We start from the raw sequence: 22,626 nt of genomic DNA on the forward strand, positions 1-22,626 counted from the left end.
CTCTACTACTCACTCTAATACTCTCTACTACTTACTCTCTAATACTCTCTACTGTCCTACTATTATCTACTCACTCTCTACTACTCTCTACTACTCACTTTCTACTACTCTCTACTCACGCTCTACTCACTCTCTACTCTCTACTACTCACTCTCTACTACTCTCTACTACTCACTCTACTACTCACTCTCTACTACTCACTCTACTACTCTCTACTACTCACTCCCTACTATTCACTCTACTACTCACTCTACTACTCTCTACTACTCACTCTCTACTACTAACTCTCTACTACTCTCTACTACTCTCTACTACTCACTCTGTACTACTCACTCTCTACTACTCTATACTACTCACGCTCTACTACTCCCTCTACTACTCACTCTCTACTACTCTCTACTACTCACTTTCTACTACTTTCTACTACTCTCTACTCACTACTCACTCTCTACTATCTAGTACTTACTCTCTACTCACTCTCTTCTACTCTCTACTACTCACTCTACTACTCTCTACTACTCACTCTCTACTATTCACTCTCTATTACTCTACTACTTACTTTCTGCAACTCATTCTCTAATACTCTCTACTCACTCTCTACTACTCTCTACTACTCGCTCTCTACTACTCACTCTCTACTACTCACTACTACTCACTCTCTACTACCCACTCTCTACTACTCACTCTCTACTACTCACTACTACTCATTCTCTAATACTCTCTACTCACTCTCTACTACTCTCTACTCTCTACTACTCACTCTCTACTACTCACTCTACTACTCACTCTCTACTAGTCCTCCTTATTGGCACTGACACCCAGAAGTGGGATGAGCGGTGGTGGCCCCCTACATTGGCCCCCCCCACGCCCAAGAGGGAAGTTAAAAATATGGGTGTGATTTTAGACAATTCACTTACCCTGGATTCCCATGCGAAAAGAGTAGCTGGTACTTGTTATGGACGTCTACGCTCTCTAAAACCCATTCTCGGTTTTTTCTAACCCTCCATCCGACAGACAATTGTCGAAGCTATGGTCTTATCCCATCTAGACTATTGTAATGTTCTTATGCTTGGTTCCAACTTGACAGTCGTTAACAGACTGCAAAGGGCTCAGAACGCTGCAACCCGTATTCTGTTCGGTTTGCCAAAACGCTGCCACACCTCTCAGGTTCTGCATAGGCTTCATTGGTTGCCCGTTAAACAACATATTCAATTTAAAACCCTGTGTGTTATTCATAGAATGCTGCATTGCCTAGGCCCCCAAATCTTGCAAGGAATTTGTTCCTTCTATGTCCCGCCGTGTGCTCTCCACTCATGCAGACCTTTCTCTTGCCTGTACCATCAAGATCCGGAGGTGCAGAGCTGGAGGCCGATCATTTAGGTACCTGGCCCCAAAACTCTGGAACTCTATCCCTCTAAGTGTGCGTTCTATTACCAACCACCTACACTTTCGAAAACACATTAAAACCTGGTTGTTTTCCTCCATTTAGGGTTCCCCTGTGAGCTGATACTCTGCCGCCCCACTCCGGTCGTTGTGTAATTGGGCATGTCTGCAAGCGCTGGGACGCCTTGTTGCTGGGGTAGCCATGCGCTATATAAGCATACTATAACATAACATTCACTCTCAACTACTCTCTACTACTCTCTACTACTCACAGTCTACTACTCACTACTAATCACTCTCTACTGCTCACTCTATACTACTCACTCTCTACTCTCTACCTCTCTCTCTACCTCTCACTACTACTCTCTACTCTCTACCTCTACCTCTCATAAATACAAATATATGCATGCATACATATACAAATGCATACATATCCATGTTATGTACATGAACGTTTTAAAAACACTCATAAAAGCTAAGCTAAAAAGCCGCCTAATTACAAAAAGAATTGCTTTAACTTAAACGAGGGCGAGACCTATTGCATTTTCAATGCTTGTTATTATATACATTAATCACCTAGAGATGGTACTTTCTGAATAGGGGATTAGATGTCCCAAGTGTCTAGGGTAGACTGATCCCAGCTCTTTTATACATGTATGATGCAGTTTTAATTGCCAGCACTGCCAGAAGCCACCAGCAGTTGTTGCATGTCTTTGTTGATGTTATGGGCACCCTGGACCTACTCACTGATTTTAAAAAGTCATGTGATCGTTCTGGGGCTGAAAAACATGAAAAGTGCTACTTTTTTCTGCGCATGGCTAAATCTTAAGCAAGGTTGACATTTTTACCTTTTTAGGATTTTTAATAGATTCAGGTCTTAGCTGGCAACCCTTAGGAAAAGAATACTGGATGCCTCAAGAGGACATGTGCAGGAGTAAATGAGTTCTCTTCCTGTTTGGTTCGGAAGCCATTGAAAACAATATTGGAGCTCTATAAAGCCAAGTGTATTCCAATTTCCGCTTTTGGTTGTGAGATCTGGTGTTATGCAACTCTAGACTTGACTGTGATGGTAGAAAATACATTCTTCAGGGGCCTCTTATAGGTTGTATTCGGTTGCGACCTCTTTTGTTTTGGTGTGCTATCTGGCTAAAGGAAGAGTTAAGTCGGCTCAGGCTAGTTATCTCAGATTGTATGAAGTTGGACAACATGGATGATATTCCTTGGCTGGCTTATATTAAGGAGAATTTTAGAGGTCTTGGGGGACCAGAGTTATTTTCTAATCCGCTGAGCATCATTTTCAGGGTGGCAGCCGCGAGGGTAGCCTCAACCTTGGCCAAATCATCATACCAGAAATTTGTCATGGTAAAAACTGTAACTGGGATAGAGCCATATCTCAGCGTTGTTTATTGACATATTGTAGGCTGGGAATGTTTCACCAGCTGCTTTATCCTAGCTTTCAAAACCATATACTTTGCACATTGTACTCAAATGCCCTTTATATAAAACTCTCCGACATAAGATTTTAAAACCGCTTTTTTTAACCATGGATTTTTATCAGGCAAGGCTTGTCTTTTTATACTTGCAACTTTTAGCAACACACAAAATTTGCTTTAATGTGTCAAGGTTTCCTATGGGGTGCATAGCTCAGAATGTTAGGGGAGGTTATTAAGGCGTTGGCTTGTGATGTCTTTTATACCAGTCTAATTATGATATCCTTTTTATACAGCACATCCGTATTTTTATGTTCCATGAATGAAAATTGTATTCATGTATGATTGTGTTGATTTGGTTTTCTATTTTATGTTCACTTGTATGATTTTATCTTTTAAAATTTAACAAAGTATTTGATGATGATGATGACTTTCAGAAGGGTGTGAAAACAACAAGAGACATTTGGGTCTTTATAGAGTCCTCTGTTAGTCAATCTTTGATGGGGATTTGCACTTGTGGGGCTGGGCATAAGCAGGCCCATGACGCCATTGATGGTGGAAAGGGAACTGGCTTTTGTGTAAAGGTATCTACCCAGGCAGACAATTAAGACAGAAAAGCTGGCTATTACAAAAAACACATAATCATAAACATATAATTGATAAAATTAAAGCAATGGACTGGAATGATATCAAAAGGTTAATTTTTAATATAAAAAGATGTATGGATACATATGATTCAATAAAAAATGGTTACATGATATGAGTAAACATTACTTCATCGGACTTTTCATTAGTAGATATAGAGCAGACATATCGATATACATAAAATAAGGGGTGGGGGGCTTTTTCTTAAAATTAATTTCTCAAGTTTTATAAAAAATATATAAGGCTGTATGTCAACGCGTTTCGACAAAGTCATTTGTCTTCATCAGGACAGATCGGTATTCAGCCACTTTTTCTAAATGAAATAAAATAAAAACAAAATCACATATAAATCACAGTGCATTGCTATTACTTGTGTATACCTAGATAGAACATGATTCAGTTGAAAGAAATTTTTCTTTTTCTTTTTCTTTTTCTTTACATAGCCAGACTTCTATCGTAGTACAACATTAATTAAGGACACAAAGTTGGAAACACTTACATATTTCATAAACATCATAGTATTATCAGTAACGGAATTATTCCCAAGATTATATGATCAAGAGAAATTGGCGTAACATTTTAGGAATCCTATACCTCTAAAAATACCTATAGTTCTTAATTAGTGGAGTAAGCGATTACAAAAGGCTATATCCAATCTATCTCACCTGCATATAATTTTATATAGGTAGATAGACTATCTTAAACGAATAAGAAATAGGCGAATTTTGACAAGAAGTCGATTTTATTAAGGAGACAGATTTATTGTGCGTATGCTGGACTTTTTTGGCATGATGTCTAATTTAAAAACCAAAGGTAAATACAAAATGTGGTTAAAGAAAATATGATCCGTTTAGAATTTATATTACTTTAACTGCAAGATCAATAAACGATCGATATATTATATGAGTACACACACTCAAATGAGCCTACATCGGTTTATTTACATTAAATTGCCAAATATCCTTACCTAAAAAAGGAGAAGTTATGAACTAATAGGTTCGTGATAGATGAAGCGAGTAAGGCACCTCTCCTTTTATATCCGGAGACGGTATGTGATAACTGTTTAAGAAGAAAAAATACGATGTGTAAAGACCTATACCCGTTTACTAGATGTTCCCCAATTTTCTCCTTATCTCAGTCAGGCGTTCTTTTTGGGTGATATTCTTACCTGTTTCAACAATAATCACTGCTTCCATCTTACTACTGCCTACAAATACTTTTCATCGTCTTTAAAAGCGAGGGAAACTGTTCTCCGTTGTTTTCATTAAAAGCCGGTTATTTGTTTAGCTAGAAGAAAAAAATTGTTTTGTATCACTAGCTGCTCGAAGAATTATTTAAAAGGTCTAAAAAACCTCCTTTTTGCTAATGTTTACCTTTCTTGAAAAGTTCAGGGAAATGTCGGGAAGGGCAGAGACCGTGGTATGACTTTTCTTCGTTTGTGTTTCAAAAAGCGGCTGTAGCTCGAAAGCGGCTGCAGTTCGTAAAATAAGATATAGTTTTATGTCAAAAGCTACTCTAAGGATTACATGAAAGGTCTAATCTACTTTCTTTTTACTAATGATTACCTGTCATAAAGAGCTCTTGGGAAAACGCGGGAAAGGGCGGCAACCGTAGTATCTCTTTACCCCGCTTGCGTTTCAAAAGGCGGCTGTATTTCAAAGGCGGCTGCAGTTCGTAATAGATGCCTGTTGAACGTTACACCTCCCGCTGTTTAGAGAAAGGGAGGAGGGGGCCAAAACCACTCGGTTAAAATTGTAATAGACATATAACGGGTGCAGTCTTAAAGAAAATTCCGTTTAGGCAATACGGAATTACGTGATAACAATGCGAGGGTTCCACGGAGCTTAACGAGATCTTACCGTTATGATATGCGCCGAGTACGAAGCGTCTCTGCCTTCCTCAGTAGTTTGTGTGGAAAAGGATGATTACCTGTAGTCCTTTTACCACTGCTATTTATTTCCCAAGTAGGCTCCGCCCTTATGTAGGCTCCGCCCTTATTTAAAGAAACACTTTCTTTGAATAAGTACTGACTGAATATTGACTAAATATCAGATTTACATTTCGGGGTTAAAATTTCAACAACATCATTTTGAAATTTTGTAGGAACAAAGAGGGGGCATTATCAGAGTAGGAAAAATATATTTTCCATTGCATATATTCGTCGCAATAATATGACCAAGAGTTCAGTAGTGTCATATTATTGCGTTTTCCCACGGCAAGTCAAGGGAACTGGCATCATGGATCTTCTTGTAAGGCAAAAGAGTGTGTGGGGAGGGTTGATCACTCAGAATGCCCGTAGGGCCGGGTCTCACCCTGGAATGGGAGACAACTGACATGGAAGACTGGCCGCCTTCCCATAAGAATGCAAGTAAAGCATTGGCTACTGACGTTTTGTAGCACTTCCAATCCCCATAAGAGAGCACAGGATGTGAATCTTCAAGGATGTCTTTCCAGCTAACAGATGAACACAAAATAAATAGTCCACTGGGGTGGCAGTATTCCTACCCCAGTGTGAGCAGTCTTCAATTGATGAAACATGCCTTAATACATTAAGGGTGATACAACCTCTCAAATATATTTTGTTGACCCTCTCGTCCTAGGTTGAGAAACATCAGTGGTGACCATATAATCTTCATGTACTTTTTTGTGTTGTTTTGTAGCACTTCCCACATTAAACAAATATATGCAAAGTGCACAAAATTTGGGCATGTAAGTAAACCCGTTTGTGATAAACAGGTGCAATGTTGTGACATTTAATTTATGCTGTGTGCGCAGTGTACTTCTTCGCCTACCCTTTAACTAAATATTGACCTAAAAGCAGCCCTGATACCATCTTGAATTAGCTTGATCTGATTGACTTTGTATGTCTGATGACTATCTTTTTCAGTACGGCTGCAGAGTTCATCCACGTGTCGGCCTGCAGTAAACCACTGGACCTGCCGCTAAAAGGAGTCACCGACAAAAGCTTTGATGGGTTCAAGAATCTTCAACAATTAAATGTTTGCACCATATGTTTGTGTCCCCATTGATTGGTGATTTGATCACAGGGCTGGATTTGTATGTTTGAACACTCTGCTTGTACATAGAAACAAGCATTGGCAAAGCCAATAGGTCTCGCCTAGGCGAGAGCTATTGGCTTTTGCAATGTGTTTTTGCCAAGTGTGCAAGATTGGGCTGGAGTGGAGTGGGTAGATAAGGGTAGATTGGGATAGGGTGGGGGTATACAGGGGTAGAGCGGGGTAGATTGGTGTGCAGTGTGATAGAGTGGAGAGAGGTAAATGGGGTACATTGGAGAGGAGTGGGGTAGGTTGATGTGGAATAAGGTAAATTGGAGTGGGGTAGATCGGAATAGAGTGGCGTGGGGTATATTGGAGTTGGGTAGATTGAGGTGGAGTGGGAAAGATTGGCGTGGAGTGGGATAGACAGGGCTAGATTGAAGTGGAGGGGGTTGATCAGAGTGGACTGGGGTGGACTGGATAGGTTGGAGTGGAGAGGGTAAGATTGGGGTTGGTTGGGGTAGATTACAATGGAGTGGAGTGGGGTGGGGTAGATTGGAGTGAGGTGGGGAAGATTGGAATGGCATGGGTTACACTGGGGTGGAAAGGGGTAAACTATGGTAGAGTGGAACAGATTGGGGTAGATTGGACTGAGGTTGCTTGTGGTACAATTGAGTGGGGTAGATTGGAATGGAGTGGAGTGATGTAGATTAGAGTGGAGTAGGTTAGAGTGGAGTGGAGCGGGGTAGATTGGAGTGGAGTGGGGTAGATGGGGTACACTGGAGTGGAGTAGGGTAGATTGGAGTGGGGTAAATTGCAGTATATTGGGGTGGAGTGAGATAGAGTGATGTGAAGTGGGATAGATTGGGGTTGATTACAGTGGATCGTTTTGAGTGGAGTGGAGTAGATTGGGGTAGATTGTAGTGCAGTGGAATGGGGTCGTTTAGTGGGGTAGATTGGAGTGGAGTTTGGTAGGGTGGAGTGGAATATGCTGGGTTGGAGGGGGTGGATTAGAGCACACTGGAGTGGGGTGGGTTAGATTGGAGTGGAGAGAGGTAAATTGGAGTGGGGTCGACTGGGGGAGATTTGAGTGTAGTGGGGCAGATTGGGGCAGATTGCAGTGCAGTGGAGTCGGGTAGATTAGAAAAGATTGGAGAGGAGTGGAATAGGCTGGAGTGGGGTGGGGGTACATTATTGTAGATTGGAGTGGAGTGATAGTAGATTTAGGTTGAGTATGGTAGACTGGAGTGGGGTAGTTTGAAGTGGAGTAAAGTGGGGTAGATTGGAGTGGACTGAGGGGACCTGAGGTAGACTGAGGTAGATTTGTGTGCAGTTGGGTATACTGAGGTAGGCTGAGGTAGATTAGGGTAGATGTGAGTGGGGAAAATGAGGTTAATTACAGTAGAGTGGGGTAGATTGGAGAGAGGTAGATTGTGGTAGATTGGAGTGGAGTAGATTGGGGTAGACTGGAGTGGAGCAGGGAAGATTGAAGTCAGTGGGAGAGATGGGAGTGGACTGGAGTGGAGTGTGTTAGATTGGAAAGGAGTGGAGACTGGAGTTGATTTGGGTAGATTAGAATGGAGTGGGGAAGAATGGAGTAGATTACAGTGGATTGAAGAACCGTTGATGGAAGGGGGTAGATTGGAGTGGAGTGGGGTGGATTAGTAGGGTAGACTGGGGTGAAGTGGGGTAGATTGGAGTGGAGTGGGGTAATTTGGAGTGGAGTGGAGTGGGTAGTTTGGGGTAGATAGGAGTGGAGTGGGGTAGAATGGAGTGGAATGGGGTTGATTGGGATAGACTGGAGTGGAGTCTGGTGGGGTAGATTGGAGTGGGTTGGATTGGGAACGGGATGTACTGAGCGAAGTGAAGTGGGAAAGACCGGAGTGGAGTGCAGGAGATTGGGGTAGATTGGAGTGGGGTAGACTGGAGTGGATTTGAGTGGAGTGGTGTACATTCTGGTAGACTGTAGTGGGGTAGATTGCTGAGGGGTAGATTGTGATAGACTAGAGTGTGGTAGATCGAGGTACATTGGAGTGGGATAGATTTTAGTGGAATGGGGTAGATTATAGTGTAGTGGGTAGATTAGAATGGAGAGAGGTGGGGTAGATTTGGGTAGATTATAGTGGAGTGGAGTGGGGCAGGTTGGGGTGGAGTGGGGTAGATTTCAGTGGGGTAGATTGGTGTGGGGTGGATTATGGGGTAGATTGGATAGGTGTACATTGGAGTGGGGTGGATTGGGGTGGAGTGGGGTAGCATGGAGTGGAGTGGGGTAGATTGGGGTGGACTGGTTTTGAGTTGGGTAGATTGTAGTGCAGTGAAGTATATTGGGTAGGTTGGAGTGGGGTGGGGTGGATTAGAGGGTAGATTGGATTTGGATACATAGGTGTAGGGTACATTGGGGAGGAGTGGGCTAGAATGGAGTGGAGTGGGGTAGATTGTAGTGGAGTGGGGTATTTTGGGGTAATTGGAGTGAAGGGGTAGATTGGGGTGGGGTGGATTGGGGTAGACATGTAGTGCAGTAATGCTGCAGATGAGTGGCAAAAATTGAACTGGTATTTTTTTTAATAGTTTCCACCTGCAGTTGTCACTGTGAACATGTCGCTAATAGATTGATGGTTCATTTGGAATGTTTTCCACCTAAAATGAGAAAGAGTTCCCATACTAGAACAAACCACAAGAAAGCATCAACAAGCAAGTGAAATATTGAAAAAGAAACACATAAAAAGACCTCACCAAATAGGTAGACCAAAGCACTGATTAGCTGTCGACCTTTCATGCATTTTGGTTATAAGGCTAACCTGAGATGACAAGCCCACATCAGCTGCTGTGGGGAGAGCAGGCTGATGAAAAATAGGGCCATTACTGCAAATATGATGAAACATCTGTGTGCTGTACCTATAAACATTGGTGTTCTATCATAATTTGGAGTGCAACACATTGTCATGCAAAAAAGAAACTCTAGAGTATCAACTAACACTAAGTCAGCAAAGTATAAATTGATTGTATTTAAGTACGCTGTTGCATGTCACATTCACGTACGCAGCAAAAGCGTCTGTATTATAAACATCATTTACAAAAACATCTTTTCATTGGGTGTAGATTTTCTAGCAACTCCTATGGGGTAACAATACTTTTTTTTTTTTTTTTTTTTTGTTCAAAAACCTTTATTGGAGCAAGCATAGAAAAGTACAAGAATGGGCCTACAACCTCACGGGCTGGCCGCTAATAATAAGGCACAATGCACGAAATAGAAATGTACACCCGTGGTCAGGTACAGCTCGAGCACAAAGCATTACTCTACATATATCACAGAGCAATTTGAATTTTTTATTTTACAAAAAGAAAAACAAACAGTAAAAGGCGAATGCACGATAATTAAGGTCAGCCCAAAGAACGGAGGGGACGGTCCACGATCAGGAGAACACCCCCAGAGCCCGGAGGCTCCAATCAAGTCGGAAGGGGGGGAGGGGAGCAGCGGGGAGAACCGGAAATATAGAAGAAAAAAAAACGTATGGGAAGGTTCCGGGAACGCTCGTCTAGGGAGATAGGACAATCTCAGCAGTGCCTACAAGGGGAGGGGTGCAAATATCCCCACGATAATCATTCCACTGGCCCCAAACCTTCGTCCACGCCCTGGGTCTGCCCCTGGCCACATAAACCGTCTTCTCACGAAACATGGACCAGTCCATGTTGTCTTCCCACTTCGAGACCTCAGGGGGCCTGGAAGCGCCCCAGAGTTGCGCAACATCCCGCTTCGCAATCATGTATCCCAGGGTAGCCCATCTGGTCTGGGCCACAGAGTAGTCAGTGGGCTCCCACACATTCAACAGACAACGACGAGGCTCCGGCCGCAGGGCCACACCCGTCACAGCAGTCATCACCTCAAGCACAGCAGTCCAGTAAGCCGCTACAACCGGGCACTCCCAAAGGATATGTAAAAAGGTCGCACTCAAACCACAACCACGCTTACATAGCCCATCCGAAGAAAAGCCCATCGTCACCAGACGAGGACCCGTGACATAAACTCGATGAAGAATCTTAAGTTGAACCAAACGGAGACGGGCAGGAATGGCCACCTCCTTGGGAGAAGAGAGTGCCGACTGCCAATCCTCGTCGTCCAGTTCCAACCCATCGCCAACCCAAGCCTCCCGAAGTCGGACCAATAAGTCCGCCCGATTATTGATCAATTTCTTGTAAATCAGAGAAATAGTACTATCGGGAAGATGCCCATCAAGGACGCGGTCCTCGAGGGGGGAAGATTCAGGCAGGGCCTCATCAGGAACCAAGACTGAGGCGAGGGCGTGCCGGACCTGCAGGTAGCGAAAAAATTCCCTACCACTCAAACCATATTCCGCCTGGAGGGCCTGGAACGACTTCACACAACCGTTCGAGCACACATCACCCACCTTACAAATCCCAATCACATCCCAAACGTTCCGAGGCATAAAGCGGCGTCGCCAACGTCAAGCGATCCTCCCACCCCAAACTCACATTCGCAGCTCGCCATACAGTTACTGCGATCTTGGATGGGCCCACAAGATGGCGCCCGGCCGATCGAGAATAAAGTGCTCTAGTAAAGTCCCCACCCGGAAGCTGGAGTCTATCCATCTCGAATGCAGGATTACGACCCGGGGAAAACATCACGTGATTAATGGCAGACAACTGGGAAGCCCAGTAATATTGCTTGATATCGGGGAGCGCCATGCCCCCGTCATACCAAGGGATGGTGAGCTTTGCGAGTGCGATACGCGGATGCCCATCCCATATCAATTGCCGTTGAAGACTCTCAATCTCTTGGAAATAGGTCTTAGGAATAGCGTCATAGGAGTTTTGGAGCGCGTAAAGGAATCGCGGCAAGGACATCATTTTAAACAGGGCCGCCCTGCCCAAAGGAGACAAAGGAAGCCTACGCCAACGGGCCACATCCAGGCGCAATCTAAGTAACGGTGGTAGGAGATTATGCTCAAAGCGGAGCGTCGGGTCCAACGTAATAAAAATCCCTAAATACTTGAAACCCGATTGGACCACCTGAATAGGAAGTCTGCTCGGCAAGGGGGGCAAAACCCCCGAAAGAACATATACACAGGACTTGGTCCAGTTAATAACAAGGCCCGAGTTGGCTCCAAAGGAAGCAAGAACGTCAAACAGAACAGACAGAGATTTACGCGGGGAGGTGAGATATAAAAGGATATCGTCCGCGTAAAGCGAAACGCGGTCCTCAAAGTCCGGAGACCAGCGGATCCCCTTGAGGGAAGGTTCCCACCGAAGCCAAGCAGCCAATGGTTCCAAGGCGAGGGCAAACAGTAACGGAGACAAGGGGCATCCCTGACGGGTACCCCTACCAAGGGCGAAAGGAGCCGAGACCCTACCATTCACCACTACTTGCGCCAGAGGTTCCGCGTACAGTAACTGGACCCAACCAATAAACTCAGGCCCAAAACCAAATTTCTCAAGAGCCGCCCAAAGATAAGGCCACTCCACCGTGTCGAAGGCCATGGAAGCATCCAAAATGGCCGGCTCCGTCAGAAGCCCCGCCCTCGCGACCGCGCCGTGAAGACGACGCAGGTTCAGAGCCGTGTTGCGATGCGGGATAAATCCAGATTGATCCGGATGGACCAAGTCACTAATGACCGTCAGGAGACGGGATGCCAGGAGTTTCGCCAATACCTTGGGTTCAACATTTAGCAGGGATATGGGCCTATAGGAGGAACAAAGATCACGTGGTTTACCCTCCTTGGGGATGACAACTATTGTGGCCAGTCTCTGATCATAAGGGAGAATACCCCGTTCACGGGACTCCAGAAACATGGCGCGAAGATACGGAGCCACCCTATCGGGACGCAGCTTGTACAATTCGATTGGCAACCCGTTCGGGCCCAATGCTTTGCCCGAACGGAGGGAACGGATGGCAGTAGCTATCTCATCAACCGTAAAGGGGGAGTCCAACGCCACACGGTCTAAATCGGAAACAATGGGCAGGGCTATATCACGCAACAGAAGGCGAGAGTCAACCACATCCCTCACAGACACAGGGGTATACGCCACACGGAAGTAATCGGCAAACCGGTCAACTATTCCAATCGGGTCCGTTACACTCACACCACTCGCAGACTGAATCACGGGTACCACACGATTAGCTCTCTCCTTCTTATCCAGCCATGCCAGCAATTTACCCGCTTTGTCACCCACATCATACAATCGACCCTGTTGCTCCCGAAACATCACTTTGGCGGCATCTGTGACCATGGACTTATAAGCAAATTGTTTCAGACCCAGGGCATGGAGCTTCTCAGGCGTGACACCAGATTCCAAACCCTCCTCCAATGCAGAAATCTCCCCCTCAAGATCAACCACCTCTCTATTCCTCGCTCTCTTAGCCTCAACGATAAGGGAGAGGGCCTGCCCACGAATCACGGTCTTAAAGGCCTCCCATAGGGACACAGCAGAGGAAACCGACCCCTCGTTGTCCAGAAAATACGAGTCCAAGGACTTAAGCAAAAGGATGCGGGTCTCGGGGGAGGTAAGGTACCACGGATTAATGGGGGCCACCCGGCCCACTGCCTCCACCCCAACCTCAAAACGAAGCCAGAGCGGAGAGTGGTCAGAGATACCCCTGGGCAGGTGCACAATCTCACGCACCGCTGGGGACTGAGCCGCAGGCATCAGGAAATAATCCAGCCGAGACAGACTCCCATGGGCCCCAGAGTGAAAGGTGTACTGAAGCTGCGTAGGATGCAAAAGCCTCCAGCAATCCACCAGGCCAAAGGTATCCAGAAATCCACCCAACCACTGCTGAGCCGCCGGGGTATCCCTAGGGGGGTGGCGATCGTGGAGGCCGGAGACTACCGAATTAAAATCACCAGCCAGAAAGAGAGCACTATCAGGGAGGTCCAACAAGACACGGCCCAAATCCGAAAAGGTAGAAGTCTGCAAGCCGGGGGGCACATAAACAGTTAATAAGGAGAGGGCACGGCCTTCATATCGACCCACAAGAACAGCATACCGCCCCCGGTCATCCTGAATAACATCATCAATAGCCAGGGGGAGGGAAGCCCGGATAAGGATACCCACACCCCTGGAACCCGAGGTAAACCCCGAATGTGCTACGAGGCGATAGCCCCACCTATTCATTGCATGACAAACATTGCCTATCAAATGAGTCTCCTGCAGGAAAACAATGTCAGGAGATAAACGTCGTATACATTTCAACACCACACTTCGTTTGATACGATCTCCCAGACCGTTAACGTTCCACGAAACAAATCTCAACCCGCTACCCCCCATCCCACCCGAAAAAGCCCAAACCCCCCACCAATGAGCATGACCATAAAAAGCAGTCCAAATACAGAATAAAGTCGCCTTGAACACAGAACACACAAACAACGAACTTCCCAACCACCCACCCCCCAAATAACAAGAAAACACCCCCCACCCTGCACCCCTGCAAAAAGCTAAAAAGCCACCCCAACCTGCAGTGTGCCTGTCGCCCAAGAACCCCTATTCTACACAAAGACCCCGGAGGAGGAAAGGCTCCGTCCCACCCGCCCCCCGATCAAACCAGTGACGAGAAAAAGATCATACATCAAAACACATGTGAGGTAGAGGAACATAGGCTTACATCCCTGGAGAAGTTATACAAAACAAGGCATCAGTCAAAGACGAAATGTTCAGCTCTCTACGCCACCTTCAGCACCGCCCGGGTGGGCTTCGGACTCAGTCTCAGGAGGTCGATGAGGCAGGGAGTCCAGCCAGTCATTCACAGCATCTGGCCGATCAAAGAAGAAAGTTCGATCATTATATTCCACCCGCAGCTTGGTCGGAAAGAGCATTGCGTAACGCATCCCCATGTCCCTAAGACGCTTCTTGGCACCACGAAATCCCATACGCTGCTTCTGGACCTGTTGGGAAAAGTCCGGATAAAAGTTCACCGTGGCATTCTCAAAGGCCACCGGGCCCTTCACCCGCGAGGCCTGCAGGATAGCGTCCCGATCTCTATAGTGGAAAAGCTTTGCAACAATAGGTCTCGGCGGGGCGCCTGGCTTGCCCTGGCCCCCCGGAACACGATGTGCGCGCTCCACTGTGAAAAATTTACTAAGGCCAGACGGAGAATGGTGGTTCTGGATAAGGTCTTCAACCAGGAGATCAACCGAGTGGGGTTCTGGATTCTCCGGCACACCAACCACGCGAACATTACAGCGACGTGCCCTGTTCTCAAAATCCTCCAAGCGCCGGGTCATGAAATCGTTCACCCTACGGAGATTGCCAATCTCCGTCTGAATATCAGAGACGTCCGTCGTGAGGCTGGATGATTTGATATCCAACGACTTCACCTTTTCGTTTGTCTTGGAGAGATCGGCTCGAATCAAATTCACCTCAATTGCCACAGTGTCAAGTTTGTGGGCCAAGGTTTCGTACTGTTGGCCTATGGATTCCCTCATGCCAGAAATGGCGCCCATGATGTCCTGCAAGGAGGGCTCCGTCGACGCATCCACTACTTGGTCGGATGCAATGGGACCGGGCAGGGCAGCTCCAGGGGACCCTTTAGAGTGGGTATAACGATCCATAACATTAGATTGAACCGGACCCCCGCGCAGAGGTGTCTTCGTCTTGCGCGTCTCTCGGTCCCCTCTGCCCGCCATTTTGAAGATGCGTCACGAGTAAAGTCACCAGGGTCGACGGACCGGGCACCAGAAATGGAGGCCCCGGGACCAAAGGACCACAAGAGGGGTATCACCAGGATAGAGGCAGCCCACTCCAGGAACAGTGCAGCCAAGGGCCAGATAACCTACTCGTGTCCCGGCCGCAGCTCTGGCCCGACCCTCTCACCAATGTCCCAGTCTGAGGCAGAAACGAAACCGAAACTTAAGAAGGGGACCCACAAGACCAATCCCCCTGCCGTTGTTGTTCAACTCCAAGACGGCCACCGAACCTCACCCAGTCCCGGGCGCACTTCGAGGGCGGAGCCCAAAAGTTCAATGGAACATAATTCAGGCACCCGATGTCCAAATCAGTTTCTGAAAGGTCCAGGTAGATCAGCCCAACGTCCTCTATATGAATCCTCGCAAAAAATCAGGATTAAAGCAGGATATTAAGCCGGGAGCGGCGGGGGTCCGGGGAGCGCTGTGCTCACGCGGCCATCTCGGATGCCCGCCAAGCTCCTCCCGGTAACAATACTTTTATCAACAATACTTGGGACACAATATTTATGTCAGAAGATATTCTGACTATGATATTTGTTAGAAATGGGGGGTCTCTAGTGGGCAATGGTTTGCACCTTTGTCCAAATAGGGACCCTGCTTCTATTCAGGGTAAGGGGCTATACTTCTAAAATAACCCCTGCTCACCCCCTTGGTAGCTTGGCACGAGCAGACAGGCTTATCTCAGAGGCAGTGTGTAAAGCATTTGTGAACACATACAGTAATACAGAGAAAACACTACAAATGGACAAAACACCAGTTTAGAAAAATAAGTAATCTTTACTAGACTTAACACAAGACCAAACGACAAAAATCCACAATACAGTATTCAAAAATAAGACTTTAAAATGGTAGAAATATCTTAGTTCAATGTAGATGGTAAATGCGTCACTTTACTCTCAAAGTACCTTGGATGCGTCAGGCAAAACAAACAAAAGGGTCGCAGGGAAGGTGATGCGCCAGTTCCTTGCTTTGGGGGAGGTGACACGTCTGTTCCTTACTGCAGCGCAGGGGAGGTGATGCGTCGGTTCCTTACCGGAGATGAGGTGAAGCGTGGGTTTCTTACTGCGTTCGGATTATGGTGCGACAAGATGGCGCCTTGATGCGATGATCCAGTGTAATATAATGGCGTCTTGGATGTGATGTCACAATGTTGGATGCGATGCATGCATGCCCCACGGTTGTGCGGCGAAATCGATGAACTTTGGAGCAGCAACAGACCCTGCGACACACTTCTCCGGTGATGCGATGGCGATCTCTGCGGCAGCGGCACGCTTCTCCAGCGATGCGACACGCTTCATCTGTGATGCGACGGCGAACAGCTGCGGCCGCGGCACACTTCTTTGGCGATGCAACAGCAACTGATGTGGCTGTGACATACTTCTTCCTCGTTGCGTTGCGCTTCCAGCTTCCAGCGACACACAGTCTCTCAGAGGGCCCAAACAACAGTAGGCACCTCACTGCAAGTGAAATTCCCAGCAAGGGAATTCAGGGGGAGTTGTCGGTGAAGTCTTTGTGTCCCTGAGACTTCAGAACAGGAGGCAAGCTCAGCTTCAAGCCCTTGGAGATCTTCCTCAAGATGGTTAAAGTACACACAAAGTTAATTTTCTCCTTTCCTTGGCAATAAAGTAACCACTGCAGGCCAGCCCCAAACAGTCACTTTCGCTGGGGCGCTTCCTTGGTTCTTCTCCTTGGCAAAGATTCGTCTTGATTACCAGAAGTGATCTAAAGTTCTGGGGTCTGGGCCCCAATATTTATACTGCATAATCCTTTGTTCTCTGAAGGCAGAGAGTGTCTGTACCTAGTCAAAACCAGTTCTGTCCTCCTGGGTGCAGCTTCCTGGCAGGAGGTGGAGACAGCATTGATTGAGAGCAGACCTGGCCCAGGTAGCTGAAAGGAACTCTCCTCCCCCTACTCTCTATTTTATTAGGGCTCAGGTCAGTGAAAGGAAATCTCTGCCCCCTACTCTCTATTCTATGAGGGCTCAGGGCAGAGAAAGGAAATCTCCTCCCCCTACTCTCTATTCAATGCAGGTCCTATTCAGCCCAGCCCTGGCCCATCAGACTGCTGGAGCCAAGGCCCTCTCCAGCCCCCTGTCACTCACAAACCAGACATGAAATACACAAACCTAGCAGAGGCATACTGGATGGTTAGGTAAGAAAATACCTACTTTCTAAAAATGGTATTTTCAAACACAGAATGTAAAAATCACCCACACTAAAAGATGTATTTTAACATTCTGAGTTCAGGCATACTAAACTCGAATTTCCACCTTGTTCCCTGGGTCAGTTAGGATTATAAGATGTTATAAGCAGACTGCCCCTTCTTGCCTATGGGAACAGGTAGCTTTGCAATAGTGATAAGCGAAATTGATTGTAATTCACTATCAGGACATGCCACACACATCAGGGCATGCCCTACTTTTTACATATAATACACACTGCCCATGGGGGTACCTTGGGCCTACCTTAGGGGTGACTAACATGTAGAAAAGGGAAGGTTTAGGGATTGGCAAGTGGGTGCCCTTGCCAAGTCGACAAGGCAGTCCGAGACTGCACACAGGCTGTGCAATGGCAGGCCTGACCCATATTTTACAAGCTGCTTCTGTGGGTGGCACAACCAGTGCTGAAGGCCCACCAGCAGCATTTGATTTACAGGCCCTGGGCACACATGGTGCACTGTACTAGGGTCTGACAAGTAAATCAAATAGCCAATCATTGAGTCACTAATCCATTACAACAATTTACAGGGAGAGCATATGCACTTTAGCATTCATGAGCAGTGGTAAAGGTCCCAGAGTCATAAAACCACCAACAACAGGTCAGACAAAAATACAGGTGGAAAGCAGTAAGTAAGGGGGTGACCCTGCAAAAAAGGCCAAGTCCAGCAATATTCTTCTGCCATACTTCTTTTTCTTTGAAGATACCTATATAAATCTGGAGTTTTATCGGCAGAATAGTACGTCTAGATGGCTGTGATCAAGCGCACCATCAGAATCCGAGGTTATTTAATGCACTATTGACAAAATAAAGTTGCCTGTTAAGACCAGCGTGAAACTCCAGAGCAGGATCATGATCACAGTCTAAGACAGAAAATATTCTATACCGAGGGAGAACAGAGGTAGAGAAAGAGGGGAATCCCTTCCCTCCCTCCCCACTGCATTCTTGCCTTAGCTGACTATGATCCCACTGAGAAGAGAGAGGATGATCTGTGTAGAGGGCACTGCTGTAAGACTTGGGGATGTGTGGCCTTAGAAAGTACCAAGAGTGAGTGAAATAAGACGGGAAAAGCCCGCCTATTTCTCCGGCACTGCATGTATATCCAGGAACACAGCATGATGCAGTCTCACAAGCATGCAGCGTATAAATCCGAAACACACTAATAGATGCGCAGAATAGAGGATATGTTTGGAGAACAGAGAATGTATTTGGTCCACATCGCCTTCTTGAGAAACAGTGATACAGCCTTAGAGAAGGTGAGCATTCATTGTATTGGCTAGGCAGTGCCTCATGTCTGCCAAAATGTGAATATCCTGTCTGCAGTAAGACCTCCGGCCCCGATCACAGATCCACACATGGTACAAAATACAGTATAAATAAATAATTATTAGTTGACAGAAGGACAAAGGGAGGCCATTTCACAGCAATGTAGACTCACAGCCGAAGGCAAAAAAAGAATGTGAATTTTGGAAATATTGATCTATGATCACTGAAGCCTTCTTCTAACAGTTTGAAACTATGTTATGGACATTGTATGAGGCACAGAGACCCCGTATAGCCCTCAATACACTATGTTGATTGATCCATGATGGAGGCATAGTCCTACCCAAAATCAGGGGCTATTATATTGGGCCGGGCACTAAGCAGTATTTAGTGGATGTGCATACTCCATTTTAGATGAACATCGATGAGGGTGGACAGCCTGGCTATGGGCCTAAAAAGTTACAGACACCATATATAGAGAGGGAAATCATGAGGCAACCTCGCCCGTGCAATGGGGATTTCCTTTAACCAGGAGCCGGGTGTGCGAGCACGAAGCGCCAAGACGAAAGATTCTAAATAAAGACGTGCGGGGCTGTGAAAGCCTGCTTGGGGCTTCGGCAGGAGAGGTCAAAGTGAGACCATGACTGGGGTGCAGTCGGAGCACCGATTAGATCTCTTTCATGTCGACTACGTTGATGTACTGGTCCATGGATAACTACATAGAAATGACAACGACTCGCAGTGGCACTGGGTCAAAGTATAATGAGAAAAAATAAGTGCCAGTCCCCAAAAGGGACGGGGTGGCTGCATGAGCCTCAGCGGACATGATCTGCTGGGGCTCCGCTCACAGGCGTGAAACTCACACGCCAAATCACGCCGCAGGTCGCCAAAAACCGGCGCCCCAGTGCGTGAATATGGAGAGAATCTGGTGTTGGAGGCTGAGCCCTGTTTGGGTGCAGGCTCTCAGGAAAACCACCTCCATCTGACACCGGCCCCAGAGACAAGATGGTGGCCGTCCTCCGCCGGAGCATGCTCCCGATCCGTGGAGCCCGCGACTTTTCGCGAGGCTGCTGCAGCACAACCTACGCGGCGGAGGACTCGCATTTGAGGAGCGGTGAGTCAGCTGACCTACTGTCGGCACCTGCGGAGCACACTGTAGTGCCCGCGGGGATGCGCTGGACCGGACGGGGACTGCCCTCTTCTCCCGTCGACGCAACGGTGATGCAGCCAAGAATCCAGGCCCGCGCTGGCCTAGGGCGCAGCAGTGAGGAGCAACCTGCCACCTCCCACCTGGGGTCAGCGGGCGAGAGGCTCTGTGCTGTGCCCTCAACCTGAAACCCGATAACACTAGTCCTTCGGGGATGCCTTATTCCAAAATGGTGCCCGTCGGACTTAGCGGCTGACTCTGGGAGAGAGGAGAGTTGCATCCCAACACTGGAGCAATCTGTCCACGTGTGTAGAGGTAGGCTTCCGTGCCCCTGTGACGACCGCTGCCCCTGAGGGGAGGGGCATCGCACCCCTACATGTGCCAAATTGCTACATTATCTCTGGAACATGCCTGGCTTTGAAATGGCAGCTGCACGCCTGCGCTGGATCTGCGCACTTGAAGCCTCCCCCTCCCAGAAGCTATTGGCACAGTTATTATCTAAATAAGCAAGGATCAGAGGGGGGAGAGCATCGGCCGCCTCTTGTTAACTTTTGAGGACTCTGCCTACTTGGTTCGGCCCAGCACAACCTGTATCCAGAATGCTGCTTCCCTCACCAAAAATCCAGAGAAAATCTATTTGTATACATATGTATATAGCGATAACTCTAACCACTAGTATATGTAGTAGACCTTTGTACTCACTACCATTCCTATGTGATTCTTAGAGTTTATCCATTTGTATCTCTTCCTTGAGTGACTTCACAACTTGTACATTTGCAATTATCTCTGTTTGTATCTCTTCCTTGTGTGACTTTACAACTTATACATTTGCAATTTTTTTCTGCTTGTATCTTTTATGTAACTCATGTAATCCTAAGTCCTTATGTATCGTAACTGGTTCTTATGTAAAGCGCTCTGACATCTTCGGGTAATGTTTGCGCTATATAAAATCACATTAAATAAAATAAAAAAATAAAAAAAATAAAAATGTGACCACTGAGGATGGTAGTAGACAAGTATGGTATGCGTGGATCCAGAGCATCAAACAGTAAGTGATTGTATACTGGGGAATATATATACTAAAATGTCTTGCATCACAGCTCAATAACCAAACTTGCTGTGCTGCGTTGTGTGAGAGGGAGAGAGCAGGAAAGCACCATATCTACAAATATATGGCACTGTTGCACTCTTTTCCCAGTGCTAGTGCACAATCAGACTGCTAGAGCCACATACACACCTTTACACCATAGTGCAAAGGTGTCTGCATCATATCTAGAATAGGTTTTGTACTGGAAGGTTGCCTTCCAGTACAAAATTGTATGCTTAGACTAACTTTTAAACTTTCCCCGCTTTGCATGTGTGCTGTACAGTGCAGTACACAACCAGTTTAACCCCTTGCATACTCATGACGGCCCCCGGCCACCATGCGTCACGGTGGGGGTACGCTGATGACGGCCGGGGGCAATCCGAATCCCGCCCCCTTTTTAAAATCGCCCACACAGAGCGAAAATTTGCGTCGCATGCAAGGGGTTTAAAAGATTGGAAAAATAGCATTTCTCATCAATTATGCAAGTGACAAAACTACGTTATTTTTTAATGCAAAATTCTGTCGACTTTTTTTTAATAAAGAGGGCTTTGCATCATAACCCTTGGGTGGTTGCATGGGAATGTCTTTGTACTACCCCTAGAATACTCCCTTGATACAAAGTAATGCAAAGCAGTGCTAGGTGCTGCTTTGCATTACCTTCAGGTGCCTTTCCAGAGCAAAACAAGTTTTGCACTGGAAAGTAAATTTCAAATAAACATTTTGCACTAACTTTTGTCACTTTTGTGTTGCAAAGTCAGAGCACAATGTTAGTAGATATCCCTCTAAATATGTATTTCACCTCATTTCTTATCCCATCCATATGGAAGAAATGTGAGCCTAAGTTTTTTTTTTTTTTTTTTTTTGAAAAACCTTTATTAATGATGCATAAAAAGTACAAAGCTACTCGCCTACAACCTGCATCTGCAGGCCGGCAGCTATCGTGATCAGAGCCATGCGTGTATGTAGATCCAGCAGGATGCAACAGAAATCATTTAAACACAGCATGTCGCCTACAACCCAGCAGGGCCGGCCGCAATGTATAGGTGATGTAAACTGTCAACGAATATATTATCTAGCAAGCAAGCTAGCAAGGTACTGTCTGATAACGGCTTCTTGAGGTTCTTTTAACATTTACAACAAACGAACCCTTACAAAAGAGGCAGTTCCCTCCCATGCTTCCCATCAGACTCAGAACATGGTGAAAAACATCTTGAGGAGTCGGGCTACATGTAGCATTACCCATGTCAGCAGTCTATCCCCTCCTAGAAGAATGGCATTCTGCACCCAATTGTTCATTCTGGCTGAAATGGGAGGGGGGAGAGGGGGGTAGTCAATGAACCGATCTGTGCGTACATCCTTGTGGGACGTGTCGTATGCTGCGCCACATGGAACAGTCTAATGTGGTATATACACTAACTGGTGACGGTGACGCACGGCACTCAAGCCGTCCGCCAGGGAACTGTGGCCCACGTGACCCGCAATCCAATCCCCTGTGATGGCCCGATCAATGTATAAGCTCAAGCTCTCCCCCTAGGGGGGGTGGTCGTGCACACTGACAGAAAGTGAGGTGTTGTATAGGGGGAGGGGGGGGAAGGGGGAGGAGTCCGCCAGTTCCCGCCCGCCAAGAGCCTAGTTCCGGCCTGAAGAAAGGGGACGGGCTAGCTTAGCCTATTTCTCTGCAACTCCCCGCCTCCGACGCATCATCAGCCTGCATGCGCAGAAGATACGCAGTGAGGGGACCCCAGAGGTCTTTAGGACGG

This window comes from Lissotriton helveticus, chromosome 10, assembly GCF_964261635.1.
Source record: "Lissotriton helveticus chromosome 10, aLisHel1.1, whole genome shotgun sequence".
Taxonomy (NCBI): domain Eukaryota; kingdom Metazoa; phylum Chordata; class Amphibia; order Caudata; family Salamandridae; genus Lissotriton; species Lissotriton helveticus.